At 44.2% G+C, this 13,973-nt stretch overlaps 1 protein-coding gene across 1 annotated transcript in view; it reads left to right on the forward strand.

Annotated features, from left to right (window-relative positions):
* Positions 1-13,973, forward strand: part of mbpb (myelin basic protein b) — a 50,749-nt gene that overhangs the window by 13,968 nt on the left and 22,808 nt on the right. The window lies entirely within an intron of this gene.

The raw sequence follows: 13,973 nt of genomic DNA on the forward strand, positions 1-13,973 counted from the left end.
ATTGACCGTCATCTTGAACTTCTTCCATTTTCTAATAATTGCGCCAACAGTTGTTGCCTTCTCACCAAGCTGCTTGCCTGTTGTCCTGTAGCCCATCCTAGCCTTGTGCAGGTCTACAATTTTATCCCTGATGTCCTTACACAGCTCTCTTTGTCTTGGCCATTGTGGAGAGGTTGGAGTCTGTTTGATTGAGTGTGTGGACAGGTGTCTTTTATACAGGTAACGAGTTCAAACAGGTGCAGTTAATACAGGTAATGAGAGGAGAACAGGAGGGCTTCTTAAAGAAAAACTAACAGGTCTGTGAGAGACGGAATTATTACTGGTTGGTAGGTGATCAAATACTTATTTCATGCAATAAAATGCAAATGTGATGTGATGTAAAATAAAATTCCGTCTCTCACAGTTGAAGTGTACCTATGATAGAAATTACAGACCTCTACATGCTTTGTAATTTGGAAAACCTGCAAAATTGGGAGTGTATCAAATATTTGTTCTCCCCATTGTGTATTGTGGTGTCTCAGAAAAGCAGGTGTATCCTGCTGTCTGTGACCTTCTTAACTTAGATAAACAGGTTTAGAAATAACTGCCATCTGATTGGCTGGAATGGTTTCCCGAGACGCTGACAATTCCGTTATCGTATCCCTGCTGTCTAAGTGCCTAGTGCAGTGTTTCAAAATATCAATACGCCAACCCAGTGACTGACCAGGACAAATAAACACACAAAAAATATTGCAGACAATTTCTCTTGCCTCAGATTGATCAAAATGAAAGTGAATTGAGTGAAATGGTTTCTCCATTACTTTCTGTTTTTAGAACAGTTTGAAAGTTAGGTCTTTCTATGTACTGTAGTTTTTTGTTTGAATTCTTAAAGCCCCTTCTGGTTTTAATATTTTTTCCATAGTCATGCTGTGGCCATAGCCATCCAACTATCTTCTCCCTTCACGCACTACCTCTCCTCTTCCCAGAGATCTCTTTGTTTCTCTCCATCCCTTTAGGGAGATCATTTTCTTTATGGGTAGTCCTGTCCTGGAAGAGGTGTTTTTTTATCAGCTGGAGTGATTCGACTCAGTAATTTGCAGGAGCCGCCAAGTCTCCTTATCGACTTGCCTGGTCTCAGAGTGGCGGACTGCTGGTGTTGCCAGGCAGTGGTTGATTAGCTAACATCAGAGCGTGCCTGGCTGCTCAGAACACCGGGATGTCAGTAAGTGGTGTCAAAAGCTCGCCTGCTACTCCTGCAGCTCTGCCCAGATAGAGGAGACAAGATGGAGGTCAGGTCTCAGATGCAAGCCTGCTTATGTAACTGGGTCATTTAAGGTTAATGTCAGATATGCTGTACGGGTGTCTTGGGTTCATCTTTTTTTTTTGTCAGTGATGAATATTAGAAAGTTGACGGCCTGATTCTCGCCTCATCCAAATTTGGATTATGGCTGCCTTGGTATGCCTTGTGTTTCCTCGCCCACTCGTTCTTGATCAGATCCCCTGCTCAGGCTAAGAAAACGATGACTTCGAAAATTACTCTGCAGTGTGTGCAGCTACTCATTGGTGAGGTACGTTCATGAAAATGTGAAGGACAAAGCCAGTTCTATGTGGCACAATGCGTTTATTGACTGACAACGTTAAGAGGACTCAGTTCCCAGCGATATAATCATTCACTAAAGGCCAGCAAATAGGTTTCCAATGCTGATGCAATAGCCATTATCTACGCTTCATTGAATGAACCCACCCCACACATGCATTCAACCACCTAATTCACACAGCTATGAAAAAAGCAGTAACCCTCTTTGATTCTGCGAGATTGAAATGACTGTCAAGCAGACAACTTTACAAATCAGCCGAACATTAGGTCAGGTCCAGCTGTCTACAATAGCCTGTTCATTAATCTCACGTAAAGAGCCCGGATGTCCAGTCACCTTGAGCTCATGTCAAGCAATCTACAAAGAGATTGTTATGTTAAGTATCAAATCTAAAACACTGTTAGTTTTACCTTTTTGGGAAAAGTCTGTCAGATATAACTGTCAAAGGTACATGAGTTACCAAAGGAAGGGCTTTGAAAAGTCAAAAGTATATTCAGTCAGTGTTTGTATAAGGGTGGTCATTCTGTTAGCTCTGTGATTTGTCTTGTCAGCTCAGAAGAATGAACTAGATCATGGTAAAGCCTTAAAGAGTCTTAGCACACGCTGACGGGCGAGATTTGTTTGACCGAGCCAAGTTCTCACTGTTGGCTCTACAACACAGGTAATCAAATTGTGAGGAAGTGTCAAAGACCATTAAAATACCCTGGATGTGTTGGACAACTATTGTGCATGAAAGCATTAATCTTAGCCCACAGGCCGACGTGCTGTTTTATAAACAGAGATGCAACCTTTTGCTTTGAGTAGAATAGTTATGCTACTTTATGCACATTTTATGTTAGGATGTCTAGGTTGATTCGTGCTATGCAGAGTAAACAATATTCAGTAAAAGCAGTATTCTCCCATTTGTTTTGTTGGAATGTTAAGCCCTTAGATGTTGGCGATCACGCTGGCATGATCAAATCACATGACCAGTTTTAGATGTTGAAGCATAAAAACAAAGTCACATTGAGAGCTGCCGTCCACTTCTGTCGAAAGTACTGGCTTGAAACTCCATTCAAGTTAAAATGGAGATAGGATCATTTACATTTTATGTAATAAAAAGTATTTACACTTGTGTAAAAGAATGAAAGATGGGATGGGACAGGTGTTGCATTTATTTCAATATTTTTGTCGTTTTTGTCAAAAAAAGAAGCAGAGACAAATTTCAGAAAAATGAATAATTTTTCTATTCTGCTTTTTTATATTGTTTGTGTGTTTTTGGGTCCAGTATGTTGATACAGTAATTGGAATAACTAATTGTCAGGTCATATAGGTGATGTTGTGCTGACAAAAGAAGATTCCAAACATTGGTATGGTAAACATGTTTTATGCAGTATATAAAGGCAGTATCAAAAGCACAAGACTCCTATGGGAATGGTCAGTATGACATATGGTTTAAACTGAGGCCTAACTTTCGGCCAACCTTTGTAATATGTAGTTTTGTAGTGTTTTATCATTAAACAGTGCACCTGGAGTTTTCATAGTGGGTATATTATGCTCTCCATTTGTTGTATACACCACACTTTTGTATGTACCTACAATAAATGATACAGTGGGGAGAACAAGTATTTGATACACTGCCGATGTTGCAGGTTGTCCTACTTACAAAGAATGTAGAGGTCTGTATTTTCATAGGTACACTTCAACTGTGAGAGACGGAATCTAAAAACATTATCCAGAAAATCACATTGTATGATTTTTAAATAATGAAATTGCATTTTATTGTATGACATAAGTATTTGATCACCTACCAACCAGTAATAATTCTGGCTCTCTTTATGAAGCCCTCCTGTTCTCCACTCATTACCTGTATTAACTGCACTTATTAATGCAATTATTAGAAAATGGAAGAAGTTCAAGATGACGGTCAGTGATGCACATGAGGAGCGAAGGCTCCGTCGGTCTGGGGCTCCATGCAAGATCTCACCTCGTGGGGCATCAATGATCATGAGGAAGGTTTGGGATCAGCCCAGAACTACATGGCAGGACCTGGTCAATGACCTGAAGAGAGCTGGGACCACAGTCTCAAAGAAAACCATTAGTAACACACTATGCCGTCATGGATTAAAATACTGCAGTGCACGCAAGGTCCCCCTGCTCAAGCCAGCGCAGGTCCAGGCCCGTCTGAAGTTTGCCATTGACCATCTGCATGATCCAGAGGAGGAATGGGAGAAGGTCATGTGGTTTGATGAGACAAAAATAGAGCTTTTTGGTCTAAACTCCACTACACACCGTGTTTGGAGGAAGAAGAAGGATGAGTACAACCCCAAGAACACCATCCCAACCGTGAAGCATGGAGGTGGAAACATCATTCTTTGGGGGATGTTTTTCTGCAAAGGGGACAGGACGACTGCACCGTATTGAGGGGAGGGAGGATGGGGCCATGTCTCGCCAGATCTTGGCCAACAACCTCCTTCCCTCAGTAAGAGCATTGAAGATGGGTCGTGGCTGGGTCTTCCAGCATGACAATGAACCGAAACACACAGCCAGGGCAACTAAGGAGTGGCTCCGTAAGAAGCATCTCAAGGTCCTGGAGTGGTCTAGCCAGTCTCCAGACCTGAACCCAACAGAAAATCTTTGGAGGGAGCTGAAAGTCTGTATTGCCCAGCAACAACCCCGAAACCTGAAGGATCTGGAGGAGGAGTGGGCCAAAATCCCTGCTGCAGTGTGTGCAAACCTTGTCAAGAACTACAGGAAATGTATGATCTCTGTAATTGCAAACAAAGGTTCTGTACCAAATATTAAGTTCTGCTTTTCTGATGTATCAAATACTTATGTCATGCAAATGAATTACTTAAAAATCATACAATGTGATTTTCTGGATTTTTGTTTTAGATTCCGTCACTTACATTTGAAGAGTACCTATGATAAAAATGACAGACTTCTACATGCTTTGTAAGTTGGAAAACCTGCAAAATCGGCAGTGTATCAAATACTTGTTCTCCCCACTGTATGTGGAACACGGTGAAAGGACAATATGGCTTCATTAGCGTACATAAAAAAAAAAACTGATCTTAAATGGGTATTTGCAACACTCTGGAGTTTGAACATGCCTGTAATGGGATTGCTAGAAATCTAATTTGCATATACACTGATCAGCCCTAATATTATGACCACTTGCAGATGAAGTGAATAACACTGATAATCTCGATATCATGGCACCTGTCATTGGGTGGGATATATTAGGCAGCAAGTGAACATTCTGTTCTCAAAGTTGATGTGTTAGAAGCAGGATATATGGGCAAGCGTGTGGATCTGAGCGACTGCAGTGGTCAGTGCCTATGAAAAGTGGTCCAAGGAAGGAAAAGCGGTGAACCGGCGACAGGGTCATGGGTGGGCAAGGCTCAGTGATGCACATGAGGAGCAAAGGCTGGCCTTTATGGTCCGATCTAACAGACGAGCTACTGAGCTCAAATTACTAGTAAAGTTAATGCTGGTACTGATGGAAAGGCTTTAGAACACACAGTGCATCACAGTTTGTTGCGTATGGGGCTGAGTTGCCGCAGACCAGTCAGGGTGCCTATGCTGAACTGTCCACTGCCAAAAGTGCCTACAATGGGCACATGAGCATCAGAACTGGACCACGAAGCAATGGAAAAAGGTGGCCTGGTCTGATGAATCACGTTTCCATTTACATCACTTGGATGGCAGGTGCGTGTGTGTTGCTTACCTGGAGAACACATGGCACCAGGATGCACAATGGCAAGTTTTGGACAATGTTCTGCTGGGAATCCTTGGGTCCTGCCATTCAGGTGGATGTTACTTTGACACGTATCACCTACCTAAGCATTGTTGCAGACCATATGCACCCTTTCATGGCAGCGGTATTCCCTGATGGCATTGGCCTCTTTCAGCAGGATAATGGGACCTGCCACAAAGCAAAACATTTTCAGGAATTGTTTGAGGAACACAACAACGATTTCAAGGTGTTAACTTCACCTCCAAATTCCCCAGATCTCAATCCAAATGAGCATCTGTGGGATGTGTTGGACAAACAAGTCCGATCCATGGAGGCCCCACCTCACAACTTACAGGACTTAAAGGATCTGCTGCTAACGTCTTGGTGCCAGATACCACAGCACACCTTCAGAGGTCTAGTGGAGTCCATGCCTCGATGGGTCAGAGCTGTTTTGGCGGCAAAATGGGGTCACAATATTAGGCAGTGGGTCAGAATGTTACGGCTGATCAGTGTATATATACACACAACCATTCAAAAGTTAGATGTCACTTAAGAATGTCGTTGCTTTTGAAAGAAAAGCAAAACATTTTGCCAATAAAATATCTTCAAATTGATCAGAAATACAGTGTAGAAATTTTTTATGTTGTACATGACTATTTTGTCTGGAAACGGCAGATTTTGTTATGGAATATCTACATAGGCATACAGACGGCCATTATCAGAAACCATCAGTCCTGTGTTTCAATGGCACGTTGTGTTTGCTAATCCAAATGCAGCATTTTAAAAGGCTAATTGATCATTAGAAAACCATTTTGCAATTATGTTAGCACTGCTCTGATTAAAGAAACAATAAAACTGGCCTTCTTAAGACTGGTTCAGTTTGTTCAACATTAGTGTTTGTGGGTTCGATTAAAGGCTCAAAATGGCCAGTAACCAAGTGCGTTCTTCTGAAACTCTTCAGTCGATTCTTGTTCAGCAAAATGGCTATTCTATTAGAGAATCTGAAGGTCTCCCTTTACAGAACAGCACAAACTGGCTCTATCCAGAATAGAAAGAGTGGGAGGCCCCGGTGCACAACTGAACAAGAGGACAAATACATTAGAGTCTAGTTTGAGAAACAGACGCCTCACAGGTCCTCAACTGGTAGCTTCATTAAAGAGTTCCCGCAAAACACCAGTCTCAGTGTCAACAGTGAAGAGGTGACTCTGGGATGCTGGCCTACTAGGCAGAGTTGCAAAGAAAAAGCCAGACTGGATAATAAAAAGAAAATATGAATATGGGCAAAAGAACACAGACACTGGACAGAGAAGGAACTTTCTTTCAAAAACAAGGAAATGGCTAAGTGAATCCAAACTTTTGAATGGTGTGTGTGTGTACATACATATATATAAAATAATAATTACATTTTATTTTGTGCTGGTACCATCACTTGCCAGTGGAATGCAGTTCATTTTGGACTCAACATTTGATCATGTTGACATCCATAAAAGCATTATTCTTTACCTCAACAGGGTTCTTAAAACACATATACAGTAAACGATATGATATCAGAGATATGATTCTGGATCTATTATATCCTCCCACAGGGGTGAAGCATGTGAGGCGCTCTGATGTTTTTCTCACTGAACTCTTACCTGACCCGAAGAATATGATTTGTATATAGAAACCTTGGTGATATGTGGTCCACAGGTAATAAGGAGTGTCTTCTTTAGCGATAACAGAACACCCGGTTCAGGTTAGGTCAGGACGGAGAGCAGCCTCTTTGGACTATAATGGTCCCTTAATTAAATAGAACATAGACGATCAAGAGAAGGAGCTTTTTGTTCTCTCTCGGGGCCGCCATCTCTGGATCCTGAAATTGCACCCCACCTATTGTCTGTGTCTGCATTATGCAGTCAGGGAAGAGGTAGAGGAAAGGAGGCTTAAAATGACAAGTAATGTACTTTAATGACACCTGGTAATTAACCTCCGCCTCGCCTAAGTCAATTTGTCTCAGCTTTTCAAATTACAGCAGATAAAATAAGCCAGCCATTAAAATTCAGCTGCGGCTGCAATCAACTTTCTACATAATCGTGAGCCCCCGCTGCCTCAGAGACAGCCTTAGCAGAGAGAGAGGGGGCTGGCCTCTTCTTCCACCACTGGAAAGGGATAAGAGAAGACAGGAGAAAAGAAACGAGAGAGCAGGGGAAGACAGTCACCTCTGTCCGTTATGAGTTCAGCCCGGTGCCAGAAGCATCAGGCTCCTGCGATACCACGCTGGCACTGGCCGGAGCTGACTTCCTAGCTTACCAGACAGAGGAGGAGATCTAGGCCAGGGCTCAGCTGGCTGGGCAACCCACCCAAAGGGATGTCCTGTACGGGCCTGTCTCAGACACGGCCAGCCTGCCGGGGGAGTCCATGCACACATACATTTGTGAGGCCAGCAGCCAAGTGATGGTTTCAAATGCTTCCCCTGCCTAAAACACCCAGTTCACAGAGATCGCTGAGAGTAGAGTAGATGGGAACTAGGTGGATTGTATACTTTTACACTTTCTTTCTCCCAAATCAGTAACATCCAGGTTGAGATTAAGACCACGCTTCAAGCAAGGCACCGTATTTGATCACTAAAGAATAAGAATCAAAGGGTGCTGGTCAGTTGGATTCCTGAACTAATCTACAAGCAGGAATCGAACGCTGGTCTCACAATGACGAAGCTAGCTCAGAGGGAAGCGCTACACTCTTAGAAAAACATGGACATTAAAAAATGTTTGGTGTCACATCATAGGGTCATAGAAGTGCTGCAATGTCCAGGTTTAATATGAGAGTGTGTCACAAACAGTGTTAAGCTGCGTGTTGGGGTAGGGTGGGAGGATACAGTGTTAAGCTGTGTGGTGGGGTGGGGTGGGAGGATACAGTGTTAAGCTGCTTGGTGGGGTGGGAGGGGAGGAAACAGTGTTAAGCTGCGTGGTGGGGTAGAGTGTGAGGGGTGGCTACAGTGTTAAGCTGTGTGGTGGGGTGGGGTGGGAGGATACAGTGTTAAGCTGCGTGGTGGGTTGGGAGGGGAGGAAACAGTGTTAAGCTGCGTGGTGGGGTAGAGTGTGAGGGGTGGCTACAGTGTTAAGCTGTGTGGTGGGGTGGGAGGGGAGGCTACAGTGTTAACCTGCGTGGTAGGGTGTGAAGGGAGGCTACAGTGTTAAGCTGCGTGGTGGGAGGATACAGTGTTAAGCTGCGTGGTGGGGTGGGAGGGGAGTATACAGTGTTAAGCTGGGTGGTGGGGTGGGAGGGGAGTATACAGTGTTAAGCTGCGTGGTGGGGTGTGAGGATACAGTGTTAAACTGCATGGTGGGGTGGGAGTATACAGTGTTAAGCTGCGTGGTGGTGTGGGAGAATACAGTGTTAAGCTGCATGGTGGGGTGGGAGAATACAGTGTTAAGCTGCGTGGTGGGGTGGGAGAATACAGTGTTAAGCTGCGTGGTGGGGTGGGAGAATACAGTGTTAAACTGCATGGTGGGGTGGGAGGCTACAGTGTTAAGCTGCATGGTGGGGTGGGAGAATACAGTGTTAAACTGCGTGGTGGGGTGGGAGGCTACAGTGTTAAGCTGCGTGGTGGGGTAGAGTGTGAGGGGTGGCTACAGTGTTAAGCTGTGTGGTGGGGTGGGAGGATACAGTGTTAAGCTGCGTGGTGGGTTGGGAGGGGAGGAAACAGTGTTAAGCTGCGTGGTGGGGTAGAGTGTGAGGGGTGGCTACAGTGTTAAGCTGTGTGGTGGGGTGGGAGGGGAGGCTACAGTGTTAACCTGCGTGGTAGGGTGTGAAGGGAGGCTACAGTGTTAAGCTGCGTGGTGGGAGGATACAGTGTTAAGCTGCGTGGTGGGGTGGGAGGGGAGTATACAGTGTTAAGCTGGGTGGTGGGGTGGGAGGGGAGTATACAGTGTTAAGCTGCGTGGTGGGGTGTGAGGATACAGTGTTAAACTGCATGGTGGGGTGGGAGTATACAGTGTTAAGCTGCGTGGTGGTGTGGGAGAATACAGTGTTAAGCTGCATGGTGGGGTGGGAGAATACAGTGTTAAGCTGCGTGGTGGGGTGGGAGAATACAGTGTTAAGCTGCGTGGTGGGGTGGGAGAATACAGTGTTAAACTGCATGGTGGGGTGGGAGGATACAGTGTTAAGCTGCGTGGTGGGGTGGGAGGATACAGTGTTAAGCTGCGTGGTGGGGTGGGAGGATACAGTGTTAAGCTGTGTGGTGGGGTTGGAGGCTACAGTGTTAAGGTGCATGGTGGGGTGGGAGAATACAGTGTTAAACTGTGTGGTGGGGTGGGAGGATACAGTGTTAAGCTGCGTGGTGGAGTGGGAGGATACATAATACTTGTACATTTTCTGCCCTCCTGTATTTCGTTGTACTGTAGTTATACTGTTCAATGAAAATAAAGTTGAATCTAAAGTTTTTCTTAGTATATGCCCCCAAGTTTAGTCTCTACAGTAGAGGAACGCTTGTCTACTCAAACAGGACCAATCACAGGTATTGGCTTTTTAGACACGGTACTTAATCAACACTAAATGCAAAATAATTTTGAAAACATAAAAACAAATGATCGCATAGACAAAGACTGCAAACTAGCTACATAAAAGCTTTGTAGGCTACCACAAAGGGAATCTGAACGCTGTTCGCAAGAGTCCGGTGTTTCAGCCTGTGTAAAGTGGTCTATTGTATTTCTGAGCGCTCATACATCATTTGAGATTTTTAAATTGATGACATCTCAAATCTAGTGCAAAGGCATTTTAGAAGCATTGCCTCTATAGCTAATATCGGACACTCATTCATTATTTATCGCGCACTTTTCAAAATTCGCGACTCTAATTAATGCCAAGATGTTTATATTTATTTTGGATTATAATGTTGTAACTACATTACAGTCTATCACGTAACTTTTTGTCCACTAATGTTTCCTCTTTCGTCACCGTCGTTTCGTTGTCTGCCTGAGCTACACTCATCTCTTTACTTTTCTGTCCTTTCTTTTCTTTCGCTCCTCTGACTCGCTTCGCTCTCTCTCTCTCTTTCTGTACACTTTTCTTTCGCTCCTCTGACTCGTTTCGCTGTCTCTCTCTCTGTACACTTTTCTTTCGCTCCTCTGACTCGTTTCGCTGTCTCTATCTTTCCCATCACTCACCCGCTGTCGACGTATGCACACACGTCACCTGGTATGCTCCATAGGGTATGCTTGTGTATTGGACCCGTTGCGCTGACATCGGCTTGTGACAGGGCAACTGGCCAATGAAACATGATCATTCTATAGCGATTTCAAGCGGCCTCTAAATCGAACATAAGCAAACGAATGAATTTCTCCTAAAAAATGAACGTAATATCGCATACTTTCTGCCACATTTTCTATTTTGATATTGCACAACGTGATATTGCAATAACGGTATGCTAAGTATTTTTACCGGTGCATATGGTGAAAAAGTAAGCTCTTCTCAGGTCGAAATGTCTGTATTATAATTTTTTTAATTCTATTATTTTGAGATACGGGATTTCTTATATTCATGAGCTATTAGCCATAATCATCAAGATTGAAAGAAAAAAGTATTCAAATGTTTCACTTTATGTGTAATGAATCTAGAATATATGAAGGTGTCACTTTTTGATTTGAATTACTGAAAAACGTTTCTAGGATATTCTAATTTTTTGAGAGGCACCTGTACACATACTCAGTGTACTGTAACTTGGTGTAATGTGGTGCTGCTAGTGGCACACAGCAAAGTTGATAAAGGGACACAGGCCTTTAGAATAACATTTACATGGATTTACTGTTGATACACACTTTACAATTGATACAGTTGGTACACATTTACAGTTTTACAGTTAGTACATCTAGATGCAAGGAGATTAGCAACGTTTTGAGTGCTCTACAGTGAACCTATTTAAGTAACAGTTTGGCGGTTGCTTGATGTGGTGGGCATGGTGCTTGCTAAGAGGACTTACGTAACACAGAGACACTGGTACATCGAGGATATGTCTATGTATCCGAAGAATCATAGAACATATGCGGTTGTGCCTGGGGAGAATGAATGCATTTCCAGGCCCGTGGTATAATTGAATCTCCTAGCTGATGTTTGCAAATCTTTGCAAATAAACATCCCAGCACTGAAATAAAGGTTTTTTTTTGGCTACATTTTTATATACCAGACAGTCAAACACACAGTACACATTTTTGAACCTAGGATGTCTGTCACTTACAGACTCAAGTTCAGCTCAGCATGCTGCCTCCTGTTTCTGGAATGTTGCTCAGCATTCAACCTGGGTTCAAATACTTTTTAAAATGTGACATATATTCCAAGCGTTCCCTCAAGCCTGTCTTTAGTGCCGAGGAGGGGTCGGGGGTTACACTTCTTAAATGTTCTTATTGGCTTATTAGGCCAGGTGAATGCAGTCAAGCCCAGAAAAAGTACCTGACATGATTTCGAATAGTAGTGAATCCAGGTCTATTTAGTAGCTCTCTTTTAAACCTTAAGGGGTGTGATTACCTTCTCATTCCTTGCAAACCTGTTCACAGGGTAGTCACTGAGGCACCATGTGGCTCTCACTCTCCCTCATGTTGCGCAATCGTTCCCCATAGTTACATTCCTGTTAACTACTCTCTAAAACGTGGAAGAAATTCTCGCCACAACATTCCTTTCAAGGAAAGAGAGTATCTCCAGATATTACTGAAAGTTTCAACATAGATACATACCACATTTGAAGACAGACTGTTACAATTATCTTTATTATTTGACCTTTCTTTTTTGCAGGTAAGTTAATTTGGATTCTTATTTACATTGACTACCTGTTAAAGCACAGCATTTAAACTAGGACTGAGTAATATACGTCATAGTTTCAGCGAGACAAATATGGCAGTAGGTAATATTACACTGTTAACAGTATTTTGATCAAAGTATCATTCACTAAGAGATGCATTTTTGAGGAACCCACTCATGTCAATTCATTGCAATATTACAAAAATAAAAGTAGAACAGAACTTGGAATATATCCTTCCTTGTCTCTATTACTTTTGAATGTACATGGAAATGTAAAAAATACTGAGGTAACTTGTATGTAATATATATGTATGTATCTACTAATACAATTAAAAAAAAAGTTTGTTGTGACAAGTTACTCTCTAAAAGATATGGGTTCAAAGGATTCCCCCTAATTTCAATACCTTTTGATCAAAGACCTTTCGCATACACTTACTGCCCCAGTGATGATAAGGTACTACTGTTAACTATATCTTAAGCAAGTATTGCCAGTATTGCCAGTATTGGGACATCATAAAATTGCATCTTGAAACTGATCCTCTTTGTCACACTTTAAAATTGAGCTTAGGCTGAATCTCAAATTGCATACTACATACTACTTTGTGGGTGATGATGAAGGACGTACGTTCATTCATTCATCATCTTCCGCTTATCCGGGGCCGGGTCGCGGGAGCAGCAGTCTAAGCAGAGATGCCCAGACTTCCCTCTCCCTAGACACTTCCTCCAGCACTTCCAGGGGGACACCGAGGCGTTCCCAGGCCAGCCGGGAGACATAGTCCCTCCAGCGTGTCCTAGGTCTTCCCCGGGGTCTCCTCCCGGTGGGACGGGACCGGAACACCTTCCCAGGAAGGTGTTCAGGAGGCATCCGAAACAGATGCCCAAGCCAACTCAGCTGACCCCTCTCGATGTGGAGGAGCAGCAGCTCTCCTCTGAGCTCCTCCCGGGTGACCGAGCTTCGCCTTGCGGCTCAGCTCTTTCTTCACCACGACAGACCGATACATCGACCGCATTACTGCAGAAGCTGCACCGATCCGTCTGTCAATCTCCCATTCCATCCTTCCCTCACTCGTGAACCAGACCCCTAGATACTTAAACTCCTCCACTTGAGGCAGGCACTCTCCTCCAAACCTGAAGTGGGCAAGCCACCCTTTTCCAATTGAGGACCATGGCCTCGGATTTGAAAGTACTGATTCTCATCCCCACTGCTTCACACTCGTCTGCAAAACGTCCCAGTGCATGCTGAAGGTCCTGGTTTGAAGGGGCCAACACGACAACATCATCCGCAAAGAGCAAAGACGAAATCGTGTGGTCCCCAAACATGACACCCTCCGGCCCCTGGCTGCGCCTAGAAATTCTGTCCATAAAAATTCCGAACAGAACCGGCGACAAAGGGCAGCCCTGCCGGAGTCCAACATGCACTGGGAACAAGTCTGACTTACTGCCGGCAATGCGGACCAAGCTCCTGCTTCGGTCGTACAGGGACCTGACAGCCCTTAGCAAAGGACCCAGGACCCCATATTCCCGAAGCACTCTCCACAGGATGCCGCGAGGGACACAGTCGAATGCCTTCTCCAAATCCACAAAACACATGTGGATTGGTTGGGCAAACTCCCATGAACCCTCCAACACCCCGTAGAGGGTATAGAGCTGGTCCAGTGTTCCACGGCCCGGAACAAAAACCACACTGTTCCTCCTGAATCCGAGGTTCTACTATCGACCATATTCTCCTCTCCAGAACCCTGGCATAGACTTTCCCGGGGAGGCTGAGAAGTGTGATCCCCCTATAGTTGGAACACACCCTCCGGTCCCCCTTCTTAAAAAGAGGGACCACCACCCCGGTCTGCCATCCCAGAGGCACTGTCCCCGACCGCCACGCGATGTTGCACAGGCGTGTCAACCAAGACAGCCCCACA

Source organism: Esox lucius, chromosome 20 (assembly GCF_011004845.1).
Source record: "Esox lucius isolate fEsoLuc1 chromosome 20, fEsoLuc1.pri, whole genome shotgun sequence".
In the NCBI taxonomy this organism is placed as follows: Eukaryota; Metazoa; Chordata; class Actinopteri; order Esociformes; family Esocidae; genus Esox; species Esox lucius.